A 5,778-nucleotide genomic window follows, 5' to 3' on the forward strand; every position below is an offset into this window, starting at 1 on the left:
AAAGGATCCGGAGCCGTGCCGGAACATGCGGGGTGTCGCGTTAAAATTGAGCCAAAAACCCCAAGCAGCAGAGGCAGACAAACAGCAGAGCTGGGCTGCTGCAGGCGGGGAGACGCTACCGCCGGAAAGGGATTGGGGTCGGGGTCCCCTTTCCAGCGAGGTCGGGGTTGGAAAAGGTCCCGATCCAAGAGCTGCTCTTGCGAGAGTAAGAGTAAATAAAGTGAGTAGAGTCAGAGCAGGGTGAAAACTCCGCGATGACAGCGAATCCTCTGGGCAGCAGGTCTGGCACCAAAACCACCCCTGTGCACTCCAATCTGAGAGTGAGGAGCTGAGCCCGGCCCCTGAATCCCAGCCAAAATCTGCGGGGATCTCTGCGCTTCCCAAGGGAAAGCCCCCAGCCAAGAGACTGCAGTCAGCTGCCGTGTTCCTCCTCCTGCTGCTCCTCCTGCTCCTCCCAGCCACATCTTCTGTTTCCCAAGCATCATCATTGCATCTCTTAGGCAACAAATAGGAGAAAATTCCCTGAGAGCTAAAAAAAAGAAAAATCCTAAACTCCAACACACAACGAAATGGAAAAAAAATACATAAAAATTTTATTAATTTAGAAAATTAAGGAGGTATCTTGTTAAAAATTAAAATACAGGCACTTTCAGAATTGTTAGTTCGACTGTGAATAAAACCAAAGGAGAGTTCAGTGTGCAAAGCATGATTTCAGGTTCAGTACTCACAAACCTATCTGTATGTCCGCAATCCTCAGGTACCTTTTCCCCATAGAACTGCTATTTAGTTATTTGAGTTGCACCATTGGGGTGTGAACCCAGATTAATCTGCTGGCAGCAGTACAGGAGTCATCTTCACTGCAGCATTCAGGTCTGCAGGTGCAAAAGAAAGCAGCCAACTACATCACAGTGTAAAAATTCACGTGAGCCCCTGGCAGTGCAGAGAAGAGGAGCTGTCCAGAGCAGCGGTGTGAAAGGAATAGCAGATTTGTCTTTCCAAACAAGCTATGGGTCTGCTGGTAGATAAAACCAGCACTGGGAGATAAAAGAAACAATGGGAAGGATTCCACTGATTGATGAACGGAAAAAGATATTTGCTTTTACAAATAAACTTTAGGTTTGCTGATAAACGAAATTAGACATTGAAAGATGAAAGAAACAATAGGGAAGAAAAACCCCTAAATTCCATGAGAATTAAACATTAAAAGGGAGGGTTATACCTTAGAGGGAAATCTTTGGTATCAGGAAGTCTGAACCTCTCAAGCACCTCAGCCAAGGGGGAAAGAGAGAAGGGAAATGTGGCTGGGAAATTGGGATAAAAAGGGAGGCTGCGTCCTCCAAAAATTAGAGAGACCTCAGGGGAATCTCCATGGCCTCTCCCTTTATTCAAATAAAGAAGGACTCCTCTGTCTCCTTTTTGGACATAAACCTCTGGTGTTTGTGGATTAATTTTCCTAACAAGTGGTTTGCAGTAGCACTTATTTCATGCTGTGGAGGGACCAAGAGTTGTCTGATGCAGTAATGAAACTAGGGCAGTAAGAAACAGCTCCCCACCACTTCCACTCAGACACAGGCAAACTGGGCAATCTGATTCTTTCTCTTTATTTATCCAAGTTGCAGATGCTGTCTTGTCTTGCTATTGAATCACAAGTACCATCTGCTTCAAATAAGGTATTTCCTGTGCTCCTTCAAAGCAGCTGAAAGTATCAATGAAATTTTCAGGTGTGTATTACTGCTGTGTGTGCTCTGGGCTGAGTCCTTTCAGTCAGCTCGGCTGTTGATAAAGTCCCATTCAAAGGTCGTTCTCAGGAGCACAGCACTCACAGCAGGAGAAAACAGTAACGGGCTGGACTCCACAGCAAATTCCTGCGCCGGAGCAGCAGCTCCACGGTTCCTGTTCCCTCCAATCCCGAGGGCCAGAGGAGCCAAGGCCAGCCCCTGCAAAACCTCACGGTATCCCTGCCCTTCCCAGAGAAAATCCCTCAGCTACAGGAGTGCAGCTGCATCTATACCCACCGTAGCCTCTTCTTTTGTCTCAAAACCCGGTCATTATCGTTTCTTAGCAACAAATGGGACAAAATTCCCTGAGAGAAGGAAAAAGAAAGGAAAAAGAAAGGAAAAATCCTAACCTCCCACACACCAATTCTCCTTCAATGTCTGTTTTATGTTCTTCCCTCTGGTTTTTCATCGATTCCACATTCTCAGTCACAAATACAAGCTCTTGTCTTCAAATACAAAGCTCTGTGATTTATTCTCAGATATTCATCTCCCTTCTGCCTTTCCTCTGCTGCCAGCCTTTGTCACTGTTACATTTTCGAAATTGATGGGGTTCCCTTTGCTGTCCTTCATGTTCTGAAGCATTCATCTATAAATAACTGAAGATCTCTCTCATAATAGAAAATCCCACTGATGCCTTGGAGTGGCTACCTAGAACAGAGGCTAGACAGAGTTAAAAAAAGAGTAAAGTAGGTTTTTATTGAAGGCCTTTGTCAGGAAAATTAATCCACAAACACCAGAGCTTTATGTCCAAAAAGGAGACAGAGGAGTCCTGTAACTTTATTCAAATAAAGGGAGAGGCCATGGGGCATTTCCTCTGGGATCTCTCAGATTTTAGGAGGACACAGACTTCTTTTTATCCCAATTTTCCAGCCACATTTTCCCCTTTCCCCATTGGCTGAGGTGCTTGACGAAGGTACACCTTTGTAATTTCCTTGTGTCAATTAGTGGATTTCCTTATGGAATTTATGTTTTATATATATATATATAAAATAATTATGTAAATTGTTGTTTGTAAAGACAAATCTCCCTCATTCCACCTCTCATTCCATTTATCAATCAGTGGAATCCTTCCCATTGTTTATCTGGCAGTATCCAGCTCTATTTACCAGCAGACCCAGGGTTTGTTTGTAAAGACAAGTCCCTCATTCCTTCCACCTTCAATAGATACACCTTGGGCAGTGCAAAAGCTTTGCAGACTACACCCAAAATGACCATGGTCATGAGTTTCTCATACAGATATAAGTTTGGTCTATTTGCATATCAGAGGTTAATTGTCCAATTATAGCTTCAGGTAATGAAGTCACATTCCCCTGGTTTGCTTCCCCCCCACGTCACTTACATTTATACTTTTCAGGCCTGAGGCTGTGTTGGTGACCTTGGTTCTCAGCCTGGAGGGATTGTTTAGTCTGACCAAAATGTGAAGAAAGTTTACATGGAGCTCAGAGTTATGCACTAATGCAGTGCAGGATCTGAAAAAACATAAAAGCTGAAACTTAAGGCATCACCACTTAAACATCATTTTGTTTTGATAGAGCAGCAATGAACAGACTGCTGAAGTGCTGAGATGATGGCCCATACTGAATTACTGGCTCATTTATCATGGAATCATTTTGGCTGGAAAAGACCTCTAAGGTGATGAAGTTCAAGCTGCTGCCAGGTCCAGCACTAAACCTCATCCCTTAGTGCCACATTTACAGTCTCTCCCTTTAGATCCCTCTGGGGATGATGACACCACCACTGCCCTGGGCAGCCTGTTACAATGCTTGACAAGTCTTTGCATGAAGAATTTTTTTCAAATATCCAAATTAAGCCTCAAAACATAATCAGTCCTAACCCATAAATAAAGCTTTGAAGTACAGCATCAAAAGAAGTTTGGCCAGCAGGTCCAGGAAGGTGCTCCTGCCCCTCTCCTCTGCTCTGGTGAGATCCCAGCTGGAGCACTGCCTCCAGCTCTGGGCTCCTCAGCACAGGAAAAGCAGGAAGCTGCTGGATAAGGTCCAGAGGAGACCAAGATGATCAGAGGGCTGGGGCAGCTCTGTTTTGTGGAAAGACTGAGATAATTGGGATTGTTCAGACTGGAAAAGAGTAGCTTTGGGGTGACCGAATTGTGCCTTTGCAGTACCTGAAGGGAGCTTGCAAGAAAGATGGAGAGAGACTATTGACAAGGGCCTGAAGCTACAGAAAAGGGGAAATGGCTTCAAGCTAAAAGAGGGTAGGTTTAGGTTGGGATTAGGAGGAAGTTCTCTGCTGTGAGGGTGGTGAGGTGCCCAGAGGAGCTCTGGGTGCTGCATCCCTGGAAGTGTCCAAGGCCAGGCTGGACAGGACTTGGAGCAGCCTGGGACAGTGGAAGGTGTCCCTGCCCATGGCAGGGGCTGGAATTGGATGATCTTTAAGGTTCATTCCAACCCAAACAATTCTGTTTCTATTAAGTTCTTCAGTAAAACAAATAAAAATATGAATCAAGATTTATAAATGGATTATGGTGCCCCCCTGCCTGTAGGCATCCACCAGAAAAACCCATGAGGACTGCTGACATGCAGAGTAACTCCCATTTCAGAGTATCACAGGATCAGTCATCATACCTTCACCTAGGTAAACCATCTTCCATTTCCATGATGAACCTAATGTCTACAATCAGATTTTTTTTTGTGTAAGTACAAAGAAATTTTAGAATCAGTCAGAAAGTAGGCAACATAAACTCCCTTCATGATGTGTTCTTTCATTTGTCTTCAATATGAGAATAAAATCTTGTATCTCTGACTGTAACTGCCCTTTTTGACACCAAGTGTCAGATCTAGAGCTGCTCCCTCACAAGGGCTTTCACTGGAAGGAGCTATCCTGCTAACTTGGCAGCTCTTGATAACAGACAAAACTTGAAAGTAAATGTATTTTTCACTTTTTCACTTATTTTCTCAGTGTGTGTCAATGTACTGATACCAGAATGATTAGGAATGTCTCTAAGATCAAAGGAAAAAAAAAGATCAAAGCTACTGTGTGTTCTTGTTCTATTGAATCAAAAAAGTCTTGCAGTCAAAATTGCCCTTCCAGACTTACCCAGTCTTCGTCTGCTGCATGCACTATTAATCTACGTTTTCCCAAAGATATGTGCACTGTCAGTTCCCAGAGATACTGTTTGTTGTCAAGAACTTCAAATGCTTTCTCAGTACAGCCAGTCATTTGGTATCTACTCTTTCAAAGGGGAAAAGAGAGTGCCAGAGTGAAAATTGTCAGAGCTGGCCTAGTCCCCCATGATCCGATTCCACCATCCTCTCCTGAATTCTGTTTGCTTCAGCTGTTGCTGTAAGGGAGGAAATCAGGCTTTTCTTACTATATTTTACATAATCTTGCCTGTACATTGCTGTCAGAAAGTTCAATACTCAGGGAAATACTTTTAGATAGATTTTGAAAAAGGAGTATTGTTCAACAAGTGTTAAAGAAAACTTCCTTAGATAAAAATTAGAGAAAGAAAATTTCTTAAACAAAAGTTAGACACTTCAGCCAAGTGGCACATTATAGCCTTTTCAGCAAAAAGAACATTCAAGGATCTATTACACTTCTAAAAAATTAATGGATTATTTTCTTATTTTCTGCCTTAGAGTTCTGGGTTGATTTCAGTTTACTTACACATAAGAGAGCTGAATAGCATTTTGCTGAAGACAAAAATAAGTTCCAGTTCTGAGTTCAGACAAAGCAGGAAAGTTTGGAACTGTCAATCTGACAGTACTCAACTGTACATGTCATGACTAACACACTGAGACACTTATTTTTGTATCTCCAATCTACAATATCTGCTTACAGTTGTCACATATTTATTTACTTGTCATTAAAAGATGTGACCTTTTCCTTCACCATTTCCTGGTTTCCTGGAGCTAGCCATCCACAGCTCTTGGCTAACAATGCTGCTAAGCTGAACCTTGTCTGATCTTTTTGTGCTTTTGTGCTTCTTGGGCCTGTTCAGTATGCCTGAAAGAGCTTCTGGTTATGGTAGAAACCTGGCACT

Source organism: Geospiza fortis, unplaced genomic scaffold, assembly GCF_000277835.1.
Source record: "Geospiza fortis unplaced genomic scaffold, GeoFor_1.0 scaffold383, whole genome shotgun sequence".
In the NCBI taxonomy this organism is placed as follows: domain Eukaryota; kingdom Metazoa; phylum Chordata; class Aves; order Passeriformes; family Thraupidae; genus Geospiza; species Geospiza fortis.